The sequence below is a fragment of the Gopherus evgoodei genome, chromosome 1 (genome assembly GCF_007399415.2).
Source record: "Gopherus evgoodei ecotype Sinaloan lineage chromosome 1, rGopEvg1_v1.p, whole genome shotgun sequence".
NCBI classification, from domain to species: Eukaryota; Metazoa; Chordata; order Testudines; family Testudinidae; genus Gopherus; species Gopherus evgoodei.
Window position 1 is genome coordinate 10754612 of NC_044322.1, and position 19596 is coordinate 10774207.

Sequence of the window (19596 nt, forward strand, 5' to 3'; positions counted from 1 at the left end):
CACAATACAGCTCCTGGCCTGAGATACTGGTTCCCCTGCACCCCCCACCCCACCCCCGGGTCCCCACCACAAGGGCGTGAGTGAGCGGGAACTGCCAGAGGGGGAGGCGAATGGGTCATCAGATCCAGGCCTGGCGTAACCCACCCCTGGGGCTAGGCACACAGTTAATCGCGATGCTCCCACACTGTGGGTGCATTTATATTATCAAGGTCCTGACCAGTACAGCTGCACAAGGGATCTGTTAACCCGGGGCCTGCTTCTGCTGCTCAGCTGTTGCCTGTTAACTCTCTCCTATCCAGGCTACTCAACCACTGGCATAGGTGCTGGAACTAGGGGGTGCGGCCTGAAGTGGTTTCCATCATGCACAGGGCTAACAGTTTGGTTCAATGGCTCTCAGCACCCCCACTATACAAATTGTTCCCCTGCCCTTGGCCACTGGCTCCTGCTGCACAGACACTGCCCTGTTATCCACCTTGTGTCCACCTCCCACCCCCGCAGTGCTCTCCTGGCTGCCCCATGCAGGAACCCTCTGCAGCTTCCCATCCCTGGAGCAGGCGTTGGCGCTGTCGCCGAGCGAGGCAGAGCAGAGGGGCCAGGCTGCTGGGAGTAGGGCAAGGCTGGTCAGGCCATCGAGGGGAGCCCTGGTGCAGGAACTGGCCCCACGGCGGCGACGAGGAGGGGTAGCGCTGGCCTACTGCCCACTCAGGTTTGGTCTGGCTGATTTGGCCTGCTCCCCCACCCTGACAGAGGCTGAAGGTGAGTGAGTGCATCATGACCTGGCGCATGGAGCACCACGCCGCTCAGGTTGGGCTCCCTGCAGGAGTTTGGGCCTAAGGCAATGCCTAAGCATTAATCCAGCCCGGAGCAGAGCCAGGCTGACAAAGAGACGGGGCCTATTGGATTAACTGATAGCAAGAATCTCAGTCAGGTCCCTGGTCCCAGCGCTGCACCTTCTAGGGCCCAGCTGGAACCCTGATTTGGCCAGTGCCCAAGGCTTGAAATAGTTGAGGGTTAGCTAGTGACCCAAGGCGTGCGGGAGGCTGTGCGGAGTGGTCGCTATCCAAGGCAGAGGATTCTTGCACTGCTTCTCTCCAGCCACATGCGTATCTGTGTGATCCTGGAGTGCACACAGGGGAAATTGGTGGTAAGTGCGTGGGAGAGTGCCAGTTGCTGGCTTCACGCACACTGCAAACCGGTTGGATGCGACTGACTAATTCCCCCAGCAAGGTGGGTCCTTTCCCCTGGGGGCTGATTATGCCGTTCCCCCTCTCCCCCCAATGTTAGCCATGTGGTTCTGCACAAAGCACTGTACATTACAGGCCAAATCCTGTCCTCCTTTCCACACACCCCGCTCCCACCCAGGTCAGCGCGAGCTGCTGAGTGGAAAAGGCCAAACATCTTTCGCCTGCGTTATGCAGGTCAGACTAGATGAACATGGACAGTCCCTCTCGTGGCAAATGGTGGCGTTTGTGAGAGGGGTACTGTTCCTTTACACCGTCAGCAGGAAGCCAGGCGAGAAGGGGAGGGTCTAGGCAGAAGCTCCACAGTGAAACAAAAAGTGAGACCCAGTGACTTGAGTGATGAGACTGTTTTCTTTATTCTTGTAGAGTTTCTTGTTCAGTACCAGAGGAAAGAGACTGTGATTCTTTCCGACTGCCAGCCAGCCCTGCGTCGTGAGAGGCAAAGCGATCCCCTCCCAGGCTCTCCAGCAATCCTCCTCCACCCCCTGTGCTTGTCTCTTTGCTTTTCAATCCCGCAGCTCCGCAGCTGTCACACTCAGAGAAACTTTCAGTGCCCCTGCCGGTCCCTGGGCCATGCTAGAGGTGATGGAGTGGGCGCTGCTGCATGGCCCCCTTCTGCAGTCGCATCTTCACACCTTCCCCTTTCTGATGGAGGTGGGGATGGGAGAGTCCCTGGCAGATTCATCACGTAGCCGGCCCTGCCAGGGGAGTGGGTGATGGCAACCTCCAGCCCCCTCCAGAGCAGAAAAGGCACCAGCAGGATTTTAATGCCTAGCCCTTTGTAAGGTATAACAGCTGCCATTTTGGCCAACACCAGGATTGACCTGGGGGAACCTCCAGAGTTAAACGCATGAGGCTCCACAGCTCGAATTAAAGAGCCAGCATCTCCAACTGAGGTCTGTGACAGACTCATACCCTCTCTGGATCAGGCACCCAGGACAATATCTAGCACTCCCTGACCAGTGAGTTATAAGGACGCACACTGCCCCCCACCGTCCCTATGGGAGAGACCCGGTTTTGACCTGAGGTGGTAAATGGAGAGGCAGGAGGCTCAGGCTAACATAGCAGAAGCTGTGACTGCTTCACACGGTTATTCCCTGACCAGCTGTATGAGGCCATGGCTAGATGCTGAGAACACAGGTCATCAGCAAGGACTGGAGCTGAGACCTGCACCAAAAGCACAGACCTGCCTCCACCCCTGGAGTAACTCTTGGGATTGTGCCAGCTGTGATAGTTCCTGGTCCCCGCCGCTAGAAGGAGACACGATCTCACACTGTCATAAACAGATAGCTAAGGGTTAATGTCTCTTACACCTGGAAAGAGGTAACCTGAAGCACCTGACCAGAGGACCAATCAGGAAACCAGACTTATTCAGGTCTGGGTGGAGGGAAGTTTGTGTCTGAGTTCTTTGTCTTGTACCTGTCTCTCTCTCGGCTATGGGAGGATTTCTGTCTCTTGCTTTCTAATCTTCTGTTTCCAAGTTGTAAGTACAAATATAGTAAGGCAGTAAGGTTTCTATTGTTTTCTTTTGTATTTACCTGGGTATAGTTGCTGGAGTGTTTTGAATTGTATTCTTTTTGAATAAGGCTGTTTATTCATATTTCTTTTAAGCAATTGACCCTGTATTTGTCACCTTGATACAGAGAGACCATTTTTATGTATTTTTCTTTCTTTTTACATAAAGCTTTCTTTTTAAGACCTGTTGGAGTTTTTCTTTAGTGGGGAACTCCAGGGAACTGAGTCTGTGCTCACCAGGGAACTGGTGGGAGGAAGAAGTCAGGGGGAAATCTGTGTGTGTTAGATTTACTAGCTTGACTTTGCACTCCCTCTGGGTGAGGGGGGAAGAGAGATTAGCTCTCGGTACTTCTGTTTTCCAAGGCTGGAAACGGGGAGGGTGGAATCCCTCTGTTTAGATTCACGGAGCTTGCTTCTGTGCATCTCTCCAGGAATACCTGGAGGGGGGAAGGGAAAAGGTTTATTTCCCTTTGTTGTGAGACTCAAGGGATTTGGGTCTTGGGGTCCCCAGGGAAGGTTTTTGGGGACCAGAGTGCCCCAAAACACTCTAATTTTTTGGGTGGTGGCAGGTCCAAGCTGGTAACTAAGCTTGGAGGTTTTCATGCTAACCCCCATATTTTGGACGCTAAGGTCCAAATCTGGGACTAGGTTATAACACACACACACTGAGTATTTCACAGGCATGCAGGGCTGGCGGGGGGAGTGCCCGAGGGCTCTGGCCATGCTGCTGCACATACAGCTGAGTCGGGGTGTCTGGCATATCAGACATGGTGAAAGCCCAGCACAGGCAGCAGGGCTCCAGCTGTCATCACTAGAGGTCACTGTGGTCACTGGAGACAGGAGGTGGAAGCTAGGCAGGTGAACAGACTGGAAGGTTTGCAGGGAAGGGGAATCTGCTCAGTGAAGCATGAGGAGGACCTGGCTCATGCCCCCACATTTCCTAGCGTGTGTAACCCTTTCTATGCCAGAGTCCAGGCACTCCTCCCCCCGCTGTGCATCGCAGTCAGCAATCCATTCCAGAGTGGCTCACTTCAGACCAGAGCATAGGCAGGACCCTATATATTAACGCTGTGTGGCCCGGGCTGCCTTCCTCAGCCTGAGCCTGAGAGGGTCTGGGTACACCCAGCCATCATGTTTGCTATCCCCAAGCCCTCTTTCCAAATCCATCACCTCCCCCATTACCCTCCCTGCAGGTGTTACTTATTCAGGCCAAGGTTCACAAAAAGCCCCTAGTGATTTAGGGGAACCTAGGTTCTCAGGTGCCCAGAGAGACACCATAAAGGGGGCTGATTTCCAGTGGGTGGGGCCTCAGCACTTTCTGACAAGCAGGTTCTTTGGCAGAATCTCAGACCGGGGAACCAAAATCATTTGTGACTTGGCTTCATTCTTGAAGTGTTGCCACTACCTCATAGAGTTTTTGTGGCCCATTAGATCATCTTGTGTGACACAGGTCAGAAAACGTCATCTGACACTTGAATGGCTTGCCAATTACAAAACCAGTTTCTCCTCCCTTGGTTTTCACATCTCAACTGCTAGAACAGGGCCTCATCCTCCCTGATTGAACTGCCTCATTATCTCTAGCTTGCCTGTATATATATACCTGCCCCTGGAACTTTCCACTACATGCATCTGACGAAGTGGGTATTCACCCACGAAAGCTCATGCTCCAAAACGTCTGTTAGTCTATAAGGTGCCACAGGACTCTTTGCTGCTTTTACAGATCCAGACTAACACGGCTACCCCTCTGATACTTAAATATCTTGCTACTCCGGCTACAACAGTGCTATGCAAATACCAGTTCTCACTTTCAGGTGACATTGTAAATAAGAAGCAGACAACATTGTCTCCTGCAAATGTAAACAAACTTGTTTATCTGAGTGATTGGCTGAATGAGAAGAAGGACTGAGTGGACTTGTAAGCTCTAAAGTTTTACATTGTTTTATTTTTGAGTGCACTTATGTAACAAAAAAATCTACATTTGTAAATTGCATTTTCACAATAGAGATTGTACTACAATACTAGAGATTATTTTTTGTACATAATTCTACATTTGTAAATTCAACTTTCATGATAAAGAGATTGCACTTGTACTTGTGTGAGGTGAATTGAAAAATACTATTTCTTTTGTTTATTACAGTGCAAATATTTGTAATAAAAAATAAATATAAAGTGAGCACTGTACATTTTGTATTCTGTTGTAACTGAAATCAATATATGTGAAAATGTAGAAAACATCCAAAATATTGAAATAAATGGTATTCTATTATTGTTTAATAGAGTCTTTTTTTTAATCACGCAATTAATTTTTTTAATCTCTTGACAGCCCTAGTTTCTAGGTATTGAATTCATTCATATGCATTTACAAGCTGAGGCCAAAATGTTCAAACCTGGATGCCTGAGGTTAAGCCCCTAAACCCTGCTACTGAGGCATTTAAATATACATGGTTTGATCGGTACAATGCTGAGCACCTAGTGCTCCCAGTGATTTCTGGACGCTCGACTCTCCTTTGTAAATGAAACCAATTCCTTTTACGTGGCTCAGTTTGAGTTTGGAAGCCCAACTTAGGCACTCTGGTTTGGAAATAGTGGCCTTTCAGCAACTTGGTCATAACAAAGTAGATTGTCTTCAAATTCTTTAGCAGGTTGTAGCTTCTTAGCACACAGATAAATGGGCTAAGCTACTGTGCCACCCCCAGGGGGTCTGGCAGTGCATCTGCTTGGATTGGTGCCTGCTTTTTAGACTGTGAGCTTCACCGGCTTGGGACAGCTGAGCAGGTACAATCCTGCACCAGTATCTAGAGCAGGGGCTCAATCCTGCATTCTTCGCACATTCCTTGTATTAGTGTCTCCTTTTAAGGCTCGCTGTGCCCTGTAATTGTATTAGGTCCCTACTAAAAATGGGTCCCTGACCTTGACTGGATTCTGTGGTGCTACTGTAAAACAAACAAACCACCATCCAAACCGCCCGGTGAGTTCAGGAAAGCAGAACTGGGCCCTCGGGCTGGAGAGGTTCTGACAGGTACGAAGCTGTCACCTTGCCCTTTAAAATCCAGGCCTCCGGCTGCACCCTGTGTCAGCGCAATCCCAAGCATCGCTTCTGTAATCGCTCCTCAGCTCCTCCCCTCAATAAGAAGGATCAGTGAGTATGAATGGGGAGGCAATTCCACTGTACCAGGCACTGTAAGCAAAGCAGGCACGGAGAGAGAGAGTGAGGCAGGCAGGCAGGCAGGCGAGGAGAAGGGTCCATGCTTTAACTCAGACGGGGCTGTTCATTTACCTGGGACATTAATCTCTTCTCCAGACAGCCTGGGCTTCCCTGGAACCTGGACTATTCACGGAGCACCCAAGGCGACTGTGGTTCCATGTACTGCTAAGGTAAGTCAGTAACCAGTGCCAGTCTGGGGCTGTACAGCACAGGATGTCTGCATTGTTTGATTCTTAAGGATTTGCTGGAAAGCCTCTTAGAGCTGCTGGTTCTACAGGCGGTAAATACATTAACACTTTCCTGGGTGGCTTGCTTGCTTTTTTGTTTCCCAGCTCTGTCTGAGTCGGCGGTGGCTACTGTTTAATAGTTGTTTGCCTGGTGGAGTTTTCTGCCTGGCTTTGCTGGCATCATTATGGGCTTTGAATCAGGGGCAGAGCTTTTTCAAAGCAATGCAGCCCCACTAAGACACTTTGTTTAAAATGTAGGTTCTCGTAGGTTATTAACAAGAAAGCTGTCAGGTCACTAGCCAAGCCTGTCATATAGCGCATTCAGGCTCTCTCATCGTCGCTGTTAATATCAGAGCGTTTGCTGGTTTCGATTACACCAGGATCATGTTCATGAATCCTCTGTTCTTCTTTTAGACATATCAGTGTCCACACTCTCCTTAGCGGTCCCCACCATGTGAGGCAAAGGAAAGCTTCAGATGGAGTATTTGTGGTAGGGTTGGGCTGCGGGACGCCACGCACCTAAAGAGTTATTAAACATTCACTGATAAGTGAGTCGGTTCCAGTGCCTGAGTCTAAATCAACTCTGCCTCAAAGTAAAAACTTCTCAGAAATGTTCAGAGCCATATTTGTCCAGGACTCATTGTCCTGCTTTGCCTCCGTAGCAAGGATTAAAGAGCTCTGTCGTTTCCACGCATCTACTTAATTTAGCTTGGGTCACTTCATCACAACAAGGAGGCTGAATTCATTAGCGGAGAAGAACGTTGCTTTTCGGGCCGGGCTCCCCACCTGCTGTGTGTGAGTGTGAGAAAGGGGAACGCTAGCACCAGCCTCTGGCCAAAGGATGACCAAAGATTCTGCAAATAATGACATGACCGAGAAAATGGCCTCAGATCCCAAATCATGAACAGACTTGCCGACATCAAAGCTTCTGTAGAACGTAGGAATTGGCAGAGTGGATCAGACCGGTGGGTCCATCTCTGTATCCTGTCTCTGATCACGGCCAGTTCTAGTGTTTCACATGGGCAATTATAGAATAATCTACCATTCACCGAAACTTCTTCCTAACCCCAGGCAGTTAGCGGTTGGCTTCAGTAAAAGGCCCAAATGGCAAGGCAATTCTGGTTACACTGAGTCCCTTGGGGGTAAAATCCTTTGTCTTCTTGGCCCTGTGGCCATTTCACGCCCTGCGTGCCATGGAAGTAGTGTGGCTGTAATGCATGGTGGGCAGGCTGTGGAGATACAGCATAGGAGAGCTCTGTATCCCCCTGTCAGTCACTGAGCAATGCTCCCTCCAAAGCCATGTGGACAGAGACTTTAGAGTTGGGATGGGCCAGTGGATCTGTGCCTTCCTGGTGCCCCCTGGCCAAAACCCTCCACAGAGGGAGCTGGCAGAGGCCCAGGCCACTCCTGCAGCCTCCAAGGTGCCATGCTCATGAGGGAGTGGCTCCGTGGCCCAGGTGGGAGGATTCCGAGCTCGCCCCATGAAAAAGCCCTACTGATCATTCAGGCTTTGGCTGTTTAGTGAAGCTGTTCCATGAAAACATGGCTTCATTCTATCAAGCCTGGACGTATTGGGTTTCAATTCCAGCCCCGTTTCTGCAGTGAGGGACCCACAGCTTCCCTGGAACAGCTGGAGTGCTCTTGGTCACATCACAGCTATGAAGAGGCAGCATGGTCTTGTAGTTAAGGCATTGGACAGGGCCTTAAAAGAGCTGGGGTCTGCTCCTGCCTGTGCCACTGACTCTCTGTGGGACCTTGGGCAAGTCACTTAGTATGTCTATGTTGTGCCTCAGTTCCCCATTTGCAAAATGGGGATAATATTTCCCTACCAGGTAAGGAAAAAACCCTTTAATGATTAAGAGGTGCTTGGGCACTATAGTAACAAGGGCCACTTCAGGACCTAGGTAGCTGGGCGGTCAGGATTGGAATGTTATCACCTGTTGCATGGCAAACTCTGAATTCCACTGATTTTCAGATAGCTTTATCTGAATTGTGTTTATTAGTCATTGTGAGTCCACAATGATAGACTGCTGGCGATCTGGGATTTTCAGTGGAGGTTATTGACTTTTTCATTTAAAGCTTTTCATTTCACTGTTAGAACAATTGTGCTGTGCCAGGAGCAATTCAGAGAATGCAGAATGAGTTCAATACGTAGGATGAGATTTCTCATCTCAGTTCCACAGGGGTAAGTTTGGCGGAACCTCTATCTTCAGTTATTCCAGATTTACACCAGTGGAGCTGAGATCAGAATCTGCTCCATACATACAACACCCTCTCCCTGCCCCTCCGCCCCCCGTATTATTTCTAATTAATTTGCCCCTTGTGGCTCTGGGCAAGATATATCGATCACTTTTTGTTTTCCCTGGACCAGCTGTTTGTGTCCAGCGTCTCTGTCTCATGCTTGCTATCTTGTGACTTCACAAACCTTGGGTTACCATGGAAAGGATTATTCTGTGATTAATGAAGGTATTGCCAGCTCACAGGTTAGCAAAGCCTTTCCTGGAGCTGCCAAGAATGGCTTCAGAACCCTGCAGAAGGTGGGGGGGGGGGGATCAGGAGAAACTACTACTGGCTGTCTTAGGTGGAAGCACAGCTGATTTGTCTTACTTGACGTAGCATTGTCAGATTGTAATTGCTGTGCATTAATGGGACTGGCTCCCTTTGACTGCGGTAGGAGACAGCCATATGCAATGATCTGTTTGTGGGCGAGCCAGGCTGTGCTCTGTGCTTTCCAGGTATGGGAGAGGGAACAGGGCAATCAGAGGCACCACATGAGGAAGAAGACAGGACCTTAGTTGCTCTTAAAGGCAGGCAAGGATTCAGCAGCAGGTCTTAACTCCTAACTAACCAGCAGCACAAGCAAGGAGCATGTACCCCAGATCACCAAAGCCCAGAGCAAGATGTTAGTGGGCCTGTCTCTGTGCTGTGTCTGTGTTGATTCTGGGCTACTCTGGGGGGCCCAAACGGTCCCTGGAATAAGTTAGAGCAACTATCTAGCAGCTCCGATTTACAACAGTTCACCCCGAGCTGCATATAGGCTATGACGCCCACCTCTTTGGTCCCCGTGGTGCCCTCTGCCAGCCTTGTGAGGGGGTCCCTTCTGCAGCTTCCAACGGCCCTACGCTGTGCCTGTAATGGGGAGTGTCTTCCAGCCCGTTGTGGTTCCTTTACAGTCTTCATACACTACTCCAGGGGCCGGAGCGAGAGACATAGTCTGTCCCAGAAGCTCCCTCTGTGGCTGTGTGTCCAGACTGGCCCGAGGCTGGCCTTTGTGGTAGGGGCTGACAGATCATTCGTGTAATTTGGTAAAGGCGCCTGCAGAAGTCTATAAACAAAGAATGCAATGTAAACCCCATCTGCCGTCATGTCGGGAGCAGCTGATGGATGCTCTGTCAAGGCAGGTGTAATGCGAGGACGTAATTTCCTCCCTAACACACGCTTGATTGCCAAGTCCTGCCAAAGAGGACATTTAAGGAGGTGCAGTAATCCAGCCTGCAGGCTACGTAGCCCGGGCTGCTGAGTGAGCCTTTGTCACAGCTGAAGCTGAGCCTAGGAGGAGAAGAGGTGTTTGGGATACAGCAATATGAATCTGTTTGTTTGTTTCTCAAGCCAGACACTGACAATTGCAAGTGTTCGGGGGACATGTCACACGGTTGAGAGCAACCGGTGATATGGGCCCAAGTGGTTGGGTTTAGCTTGAATAAGGTTGAAGAGTCAGATCTCCATTAAGGGAGGAGTTGAGCCATGATCAGGGAGATCAGCTGATTCAGATGAATTGACTGGTGGGCATTTTGGTTGTGGCTCTGAGGCTCTGGCTACACTAAGGGTACGTCTGCACTACCCGCCCAATAGCAATCGATCTATCGGGGATTGATTTATCCTGTGTAGTGTAGATGCGATAAATCAATCCCCGATAGCTCTCCCGTCGACTGCTGAACTCCAGCTCGGCGAGAGGCAGAAGCAAAGTCAACAGGGGAGCCGGGGCTGTCGATCCCGTGCCACGAGGACGCAAAGTAAGTAATTTTAATTTGATCTAAGATACGTCGACTTCAGCTATGCTAGTCTCTTAGCTGAAGTTGCATATCTTAGATTGATTTCCCCCCGCCAGTGTAGACCAGGCCTAAAAATGTAACAGCATCACAGCTGCAACGCAGACACTCCCTGAAGCGACAGGAGGGGTTCCCCCATTGTTCAGTGGTTCCTGCGGGCCACTTGCAGCCCAATCAGCACACAGCTGTGGCCCCTGTGACATCCCGAGGACCATCCAAGTAGTATCTGTATTGTGTGGATGCGGCCCACATCACACAGAGAGCTGCCTATGTGGCCCACACGGTAAATAGATGGAGAACCACTGCAGCTAATCCACCTCCCCGGGAGGGGGCAGCTAGGGTAACAGGAGAATTCTTCTGTCAACCTCGCGCCGTCTACACTGGGGGTTAGGTTGGCTTAGCTACGTCTCTTGGGGGCGGGGGTGGATGTACACCCCTGAGAGATGTAGCTATGCCAGTGAACGTTTCCAGTGTAGATGAGTCCTCAGGAGAGCGGTCAAGGGCTGATTGGGCCATGGGGACTGAATTACCCTCTCACCCTTGGAGATAATCCCTCCAGTTCGAGATTGAGGGGAAAGCTGTTCGGCCACCACCCTTGTTGTGTCTGTTCTGTGTGGGGAGAGGATGTCGGTTTCCAGAGCAGCAAACTGAGCCCCTCCCACCAGTATTAAGTTCACGAATAAGAAAAGGATGACCTCACCGCTCAGGTTAGTAACAGGGCAGTGGATAAGTGGGAGGAGCAAACTTGGGTGTCGCAGGCACAAATGTGATAGTTCAACTCCGATTTAGAAATTCGATTGTAAGGTCTGCAGGGCAGGGACTGTCTCGGACTATGTCACTACACCACAGTACCAATCATTATTAAGGATGCTAATAAAACCTACCTTTTAGGGGGAATCTTTGAAGGTTGGAAAGAACAGGACTAGGAACAGAGCAGCTACCTAAAACGAGTCTGATTTAAGCACCTAAGGCAGCTATCGATCCAGCGGGGGTAGATTTATCTCAGTTAGTCTAGACGTGATAAATCGACCCTGGAGCGCTCTCCCATCGACACCTATACTCCACCGCTGCAAGAGGGGCAAGCAGAGTCGATGGGGGAGCGGCAGCAGTAGACTCACTGCAGTGAAGACACCACGGTGAGTAGTTCTAAGTATGTCGACTTCAGCTATGTTATTCACGTAGCTGAAGTTGCGTAACTTAGAACGATCTGCCCCTTAGTGTAGATCAGGCCTAATTTAAACTTGACTTGGTTTTTATTTATTTATTTATTACTTTCTGTCTCTTCCACTGACTTGTGACAAATCACTATGTGTCCGATTCCCCTCCCACCCTTGTCATTAGACTATATGCTCATCAGGGCATGAACTGGCTCTTCCTGTGTATCCATTCAGCACCTAGCACATTGAGGCCCTTGGGTGCTATCACAATACAAATAATAAACTGAATAAGACCTTGTAAGGCTTCGGAGCCCCTGCAGCTCCTGTTAAAGTCAGAGGAAAAATCAGACAGTTACATAGGCTCTTAAATAAGGATTTGAGTTCTTAAGCACCTAAGTTTGAAAGTTTTGGCTGTAGTATCTCAGTGTCTGAACTTGTTCAGTGTCTAGCACAATGGGATACCAGGCAATGACTGGGGCTCCTACTTCATAGCACAGTACAGATCATAAATAATAATAATATCTGCCAAGAGTCATGTGAGGATCAGTTCATTCATGTTAGCAAAGGGCTTGAGATGAAGGGTACGTAGAAAAGCAAAGTCTTAGTTATTACTGTTGGGCTAAATCTGAGATCCTTGTTTTTTACAGAGTCCTCGCTCAGGCCAAACTCCTACTGAAGTCGCTATAGTCTTGACTGAGGAAACACTGAATAGGTCTTCAAGTTGTGACCCATTATTAATCCTGATCTGTTCTTTTCACCTGGGAGCAGATCCAAAGCCCATTGAAAGCAGGGGCGAGACTCCTGTTAACTTCAGTGGGCTTTGGATAGAGTTGCCAGCTGTTCAGCTTTTCCCAGGATCCTTCTTTATTGGGGGTGGCTGTCTGGAAAGTCTGTGCGGGTGTTCAGTTCATACTGCCAGCTGCCCAGATTTGTGGGCTCAGGATGTCCTGGGTTTTTGTCCCTCAGAGGTGGCATCCCTGGCTTTGGATCAGGCCCTTGAAGGCGAGAAAAGTCAGGGAGGTGGACTGGATTGTACTGATGAATTAAGCAGAGATTTTCACGCTGAGGAAAACCGTTCAAGATGAAACATTGTCTGCTAAGGGCTTGATTCTGATACTGGTACCCAGGCTGAAATCAGGGGGGCTACACGGAGTCTGGTGCTATTCAGTGTAAAGATGGCAATGTCAGTGATAGAGTTAGCGATCTATCTATTAGTCTGCTGCTGGATGAAGGAGAAGGAGAAGCTAAGCTGCAGGGGACTCCTTACCGAAGGCGTTGTGGTCCAGGGCTCAGGCTGGGGGGTCAACAAGAGACATGGGTTCTCTGATGCAGTTGTGGAACAGACCAATATCATTCTGGGGTGTATTCACAGGAGTGTCATAGGTAAGCAAAGGGTGGTAATTGTCCCGCTCTGCTCAGCATGAGGGAAGCTTCAGCTGGAGCACTGGGTCCAGTTTTGGGTGCTACACTTCAGGAAAGATGTGGACAAATTGGAGTGAGTCCAGGGAAGAGTAATAAAAATGATAAAAGGTTTGGAAAATCTCACCAATAAGGAAAGGTTAAAAAACTGGACATGCTGAGGAAAGAAGCTGAAGGGGGGACATGATAACAGTCTTCAAACATTAAGGGCTGGTATAAAGAGGATGGTTATAGAGATCAATTGTTCTCCATGTCCACTGATGGTAGGACAAGATATAAGGGGCTTAATCTGCAGCAAGAGGGTTTTAGGTTAGATACTAGGAAAAACTGTCTAACCATAAAGGTAGTTAAGATCTGGAATAGGCTTCGAAGGGAGGTTGTGGAATCCCCATCACTGGAGGTTTTTACCAGGTTGGACTAATACCTGTCAGGGATGGTCTACGTATACATAGACCTGCCTCAGCAGAGGGGGCTGGACTAGACAACTTCTTGATTTCCCTTTCCAGCCTACATTTTAATTATGCTATTCCTTGCTCTGCCACTGCTATCCTGTGTGACCATAGCTATGTCACTTATCCCAGCGGTGATCCAATCTAAGAAATGGGGCTAATACTATTTACCTCCTCTGTAAAGTGTTTTGAGATTTACAGATGAAAAGCACAGCCTACGAGCAAGGTGGTGTTACTGTTAAAACACAACTAGGGTGTGTGCAAGACCCTCTCCGTAACAAATGACAGACCAAATTGCAGCAGAAACAGGAATTATGATCTTGTGGTCAGGGCCGGCTCCAGCTTTTTTGCTGCCCCAAGCCGAAAAAAAAAAAGAGAGAGAGAGAAAAAAGAAAAACCCTATTTAGCTGCCGCCAAAGTGCTGCCAAGGACTAGAGGTGGAGCGATTGAGCTGCTGCCGAAGTGGAAGAAAGGTACTGAAGGACCCGTTGCCGAATTGCCGCCTCAGACCTGGACCTGCTGCCCCAATAACGGACGGAGTGCCGCCCCTTTCTATTGGCCGCCCCAGGTACCTGCTTCCTTTGCTGGTGCCTGGCGCCAGCCCTGCTTGTGGTTAAGACACTGACATGGGGCTAAGATCTGGGTTCAGTTCCTAGTTCTGGTGTACACTCTCTGGGTAACTTTGGGCAAGTCAGCTGATCTCTCTGTGCCTCAATTCTCTCTCTCTGCAATGAGGACCATACTCCTTTAGCTCTCCCACTCCTCGTCTATTTAGATGTAAGCTCTCTGTAGCAAGATCTGTCTCTTACTATGTCTCATAGATTTTGTAAGGCCGTATGGAACCACTAGATCAGTTAGTCTGACCTCCTATATGTTACAGGCCACTAGACTTAACCTTCTCACTCCTGGACTGAGCCCAAAGAGTTGTGTTTGACTGATGCACCTAGTCCAGAAAGGCATCCAGCTCTGAAGACATCAAGGGATGGAGAATCCATCACTTCCCTGGGTGGTTTGTTCTTATGGATAATCATCCTCATTGTTAAAAATGTCTTAGTTCTAATTTGTATTTGTCTGGCTTTTACCTCCATCCATTGGTTCTTGTTTTCCCTTTCTCCACTTGCCTACAGAGCCCTTTACTACCCTTTTGCCTATATAGCGCCTAGCACAATGGGGCCTTGATCTGAGTTGGGATCTTTACATTCTGCCATAAATAACAGGTGAAACAGATCAGAAATACCAGCTGGCTCCAACAGCAAGGGAAGCATATTGCCCAATCGGTTCAGCCTGCCAGACTGCTTTCTGCTGAAAGGAGGCCTGGCTGCATTGTGAAATGAGATGTCATTCGATTAATTTTGTTGCTGTTGCAAAGACACGGTCGCTGTCAGAGGTCTGAGTACAAAAGGCAATTACCCTCCTTTTGAGGCTCTGCCTGTTTCAGGGCAACAAGCATGTATCGGATGGCCCAGCAGTGCATTGTTATGCTCTGGCTATGCAGAAGCACGGGAAGGGAGGAAAGGTTGGGTCTTTTGTTCCGGCCCTCTGTCTGCTGTGGCATGTCAAATAGATTGAATGCAGGGCAAGTCAACTGACCTTACTGGAGGCAGTTTAAATATTGATGCTGGATTCCTGATGAGTCTCAGATGAATATATGCCTGTTAAGCATTGATTTTTATGTGCATTTCCAAAGGGGGCTTTGTCCTGTCTTATTTGCTGCTGGACATACTGTAGCAGACCTGGGGGATTCATCCATCTGTCTGCGTTGTGCTTTGCACTGCTGCTCATCATTGTGGTATCTGAGCCCCTTCCGTTGTATAGCTTGGTAAAGGTAATTGCCTACTAGAGAGCACACTAGACTGCCTTTTAGGGGACCTGGATTCAACACCCCCCTCAGCTACAGACTTCTGGGTCTCGACTTGGGAATAACACTTATATTAATCTGTTCCTCAGTTTCCTTAGCTGCAAAATGGGGATAATAGTAAATCCATTAATGATTGTGAGATGCCCAGAAATTACAGTGATAAGGGCCATATAAGTACATAAGTAATGGAGTTTCTGCTCCTTTTGTGGACTACAGAAAGCTCTTTTGGGGTTAGGTATTCTGGATCTGTGCTTGTTGTTAATGTCACACTTCTACTACAGTCCTGATTTGCCTCTTTGGGACAAACACAGTGCAAGTGTAAAAGGTTGCAGCTCCATTGACTCTGATAGGGTCTGTCTTTCATTAGCTCAGCACTACTGAAAATCAGGCCCCTTTTGGCTAGGGTCTGAGATCTGGATTGAAGCAGGAAGCGGCGTGGGCGAGGGATGTGCTGGCCGCCGCTTCCCACAGCCCCCATTGGCCTTGAGCAATGAACTGTGGCCAGTAGGAGCCACGATCGGCTGAACCTGCTGACATGGCAGATAAACAAACTGGCCCGGCCTGCCAGGATGCTTACCCTGGTGGGCCGCATGCCAAAAGTTGCTGATCCCTGCTCTAAACCATGGGCTGGCTGCAATGGCCCACAAGGGTCCAGCCAGCAGCCAGTGATTGCTGGAGCACAGTGAACTCTGGCAATGCCTCTAATAGTTTTAGCTTCTTGGGGATTCCCCGGTTGGCCATTTAACATGGCTCTGCACAGGCGTCGGCTTCCTCATTTCCCTGGGGGTGCTCGACCCCTGCTCTGCACCAGGCCCTGCTAGCCACTCCACCCCTTCCCTCAAGACCCCCCCTTTGCCCTGCCTCTTCACGCCCCCACTCCACCCTGCCCCATCTCTTCCCTTCCCATTCTGCCCCCTCCCCCCGAGCGCACCCCACCCTTGCTCCATGCCTCCCCCCAGCGCCTCCTACCCACTGCTGAACAGCTGATCGTGGTGGGTGAGAGGTGCTGGGAGGGAGGGGGAGGAGCTGATTGGCAGGGACCGGTGGCAGGTAGGAGGCCCTGGGGGTTAGGGGGAGGAGCTGATCAGCGGGGCTGCCAGTGGATTCTGAGCAGGGCCAGCTCCAGGCCCCAGCGCGCCACGCTCATGCTTGGGGCAGCCTGCCGTGGGGGGCGCTCTGCCGGTTGCCGGGAGGGCAGCAGGCAACTCTGGTGGACCTCCCGCAGGCAGGCCTGCGGAGGGTCCGCTGGTCCCGCGGCTCTGGTGGAGCATCCGCAGGCACGCCTGCAGGAGGTCCACTGGAGCTGCGGGACTGGCAAGCAGCAGAGCACCCCCCACGGCGTGCCGCTGTGCTTGGGGCGGCGAAATGGCTAGAGCTGGCCCTGGTGCTGAGCATCTGCTACTTTTTTCCTGTAGGGCTCATGATCCTGTTCAGGATACTGTACTCAGGATCCTGCTACTTTTTTCCTGTAGGGCCTCAGGATCCTGTAGGGCTCAGGATCGAGTCTTCAGGATCATCGCTATTATAATTTTAAAATAAGCAATAGCTAGTGACACTCACTGAAGCCTGGACCGCAATGTAATTTACAAGAACTGTGCCCAAGTCTCAATACGGCTAGTGGATGGAGGTATGTGGACCTAGAGCAATGGGGAACATTGCATTTCCTCAGTTACAAAGAAACTATTCTAGTGGAGGTGCTCAGGTGCAATGGTGATACAGACCACGTAAGAACTAGCTAGCTCAGAAGAAAGCTATACATTTATCATAATGGCACCGCTCAGAGCACAGACCAGAGCTGGGCCACCTGGACTTGCTCTGACAGAAGCTACGTGCTATTCAGCTGGGCTAGGGCCTGGCCTGTCATCGCCTCTCTTGCTCTCCACCTGCTGCTGGGTGCAGTCCTGCCTAGCTGGCAGTGTCTGGCTGGAAACTGAGGCTTTCGGAGCATTTCTCTAGCTCCAGGCCTGCATTGCTGGCTTTCTGTCTAGCCATCAGAATTTCCTTTCAAGTGTCCACCATGAGCCACGCTTCCTGTAGCTGCTGGCTGAAGGTGGGCTGAGACTCCTCTCTGCCTGATTGCTGGGGGAGAATGGGCAGACAATGCTTCAAACGGCCAGGAGAAAGTAGTGCCGGTCAGCAGCTGGGCCATTCATCGACCCCACTTGGGCTGGTGTGAGAAAAGGGGCACCAGTGCACTTTAAGCCCATATGCTCACTGACATTTTTCCTTTGTTTCTTATTCCTTTGCATCTTATCTCCAAAAATGTCACCAACCTACTCTTCTTAGCTTCCTAGGTTCATTGGGCCAGATGTTCAAGGGGGGTAAATCAGTGTAGCTCCATTGGAACTATGCTGGTTACAGATCCCTGAGGATCTGGCCCAATGACTTTAAGGACATTATGATCATGTGGTTTAGTTGAAGTGTCTCCTATTGGTGCTTCTAAGTCTATGAGTCTATATATCTGACTTGTGGGGCCCACTTTTCAAGAGAGCTCAGGACCAGACTTTCAAGTGCTCAGCACCCACAACTTGGGGCCAGACTTTCAAATGAGCTCAGTTCTCATTTGGGCATCTAAATGAAAGACAGATTTTCAAAAGATCTTAGCATCCCCGTGCACCCAACACCCTGAGCTCTTTTGAAAATCTGGCCCCAATTTTGAGTGCTGGGCTCTTCTGGAAATCCTAGCTATAGAGTAACCCAGGCCTACTTGGTATGCTGCTCTGTCCCCCTCTGATTGCACTTAGACCATCTGAGAGATAGCTGAGTCTGCTACAGCCTTGGTATGTGCCACGTGACGTTTAGTTCATGCAGTAGAGACTCATACACTAAGCTTCAGAGGTCATAGGTTTGATCCCACCACCCCGGATGACTAAGGTCTGTTGGCATTACAAGAGCATCACCCCTACACCTCTTGGTCACTTCCTATCCCTCCAGTACACTGCACCCCTCTGTACTGGCATTCCAGTTATGCGACTTGTTCCATTGAGTTTCAGTAATCACCACCACATCAGAGCCTCCATTGCACACCTGCTTCTGTTTTCTCTTCCTTTGAGCTATTTCAGTGAAAAGCATAGCTGGATAGCAATGCAGAGTGTTAGTATCTGTACTGCAGCTTGCAAGAATTAAATGTAGCAAAGCCTTACCGGTCATAAGGTCAGGAGCATGTTAAGTAACCTAGATTTTAAAACTCAAGGTAAATATAATTTGTTTGATTGGTGAGTAGCCTGCAGCATTTGTTCTTGAGAGCCTAGCAACCCTGACGGTGTCCACAATATAATCCTTCTACGTATGAGTGGCATTCACACTCACAGCGGTAATGTGCAGTGTTCATATCTATTTGCCACCATGGGACTTTGCACAGACCAGAACGTCTGCCTAAACTGCATGATGAGTGTAGCCTTATTCACTGGCATTACTGTGAGTCTTGTCAGTATCACTTCCCCTTGCAATATCTATGGCCTTGTCTGTACACACAAGTTGTCCTGGTTTAACTAAAATCCGTTTAGATGTCATACGTACATTGCAATTTTTGTTTTAAATTAACTCTGGTGGGGGAAGGGCTAGCAGCCATTTCTCCAGCTTTCTTCTGGCACTGTGCGAGCGCATCGTGTGTGTGTGTGTGTGTGTGGTGTGCGTGTAATAAGAATGGAAATATCTCTCTTTGAAAGTGTATGTACAACCTCATCCGCCTAATGCTTGAATGTGTACTTGAATGTGGCAGGGCTGCTACTCCACGCTGCCTGTTCCACTGTAATTAGAGCAGGGCAAAATATTGCAGCCAAAACTTCCCCCACCCACAAATGCAGATTCAGGTCAACTAAAACGTTTCATGAATTCATGTTAATTTTGGTGAATTGCTTCGGTTGAAGAAAAACACGAGAAATGTCAGAATGGTTCATTTCAAACATTTCTGTAATGCAGCGGGTTGATCTGGGGGGCTGGAGTCACAACGCGACTTATGTACCATTCACAAAATCATGGTGGCCATGTTGCCACCCTTATGCCCAATAGCCCTGTGGTTGGACACTCACCTAGGAGGTGGAAGACCCAGGTGCCGATAACCACACCGGACCAGGGACTTGTACCCAGGTATCCTATATCTCAGGTGACTGCCCTAACCACAGGGCTGTTGGTTAGTCTGGACTGGGGGTGCTCTCAATCTCTCCCATGGAAGCTGGTCAACTTTGTATTAAATAATTAAATAGTCACTGGGCCAGAGAATGAGGATGACCCTATAGTCTAGTGCTTGGAGCAGTAACCTGAGAGGAGGGACACTTCGGTAGAAAGGGGGCACCCCCATTCTTGTTTTGTGAATGGTGCCTGAGTCCCCTTGTGAATCTAGCCCTTCATTTTGTTTGCTCTTATTTAAAACCAGCTAACCAGGTCCAAAAATTAAACAAAACATTTTGTTTGACCCCAAACTTTTATTTTTTTCTGACATTTTGATTTGTCAAAAATTTCTGTTTTATCTTGATC

The 19596-nt window shown here is 49.4% G+C and overlaps 1 protein-coding gene across 1 annotated transcript in view; it reads left to right on the top strand.

Annotated features, from left to right (window-relative positions):
• Positions 1-5936: 5936 nt before the first annotated feature.
• Positions 5937-19596, top strand: part of MYO7A (myosin VIIA) — a 192737-nt gene continuing 179077 nt past the window's right edge. The window contains 1 exon segment of the mRNA XM_030557917.1: positions 5937-6131. The gene's annotated coding sequence lies outside the window, so the exon portion shown is untranslated.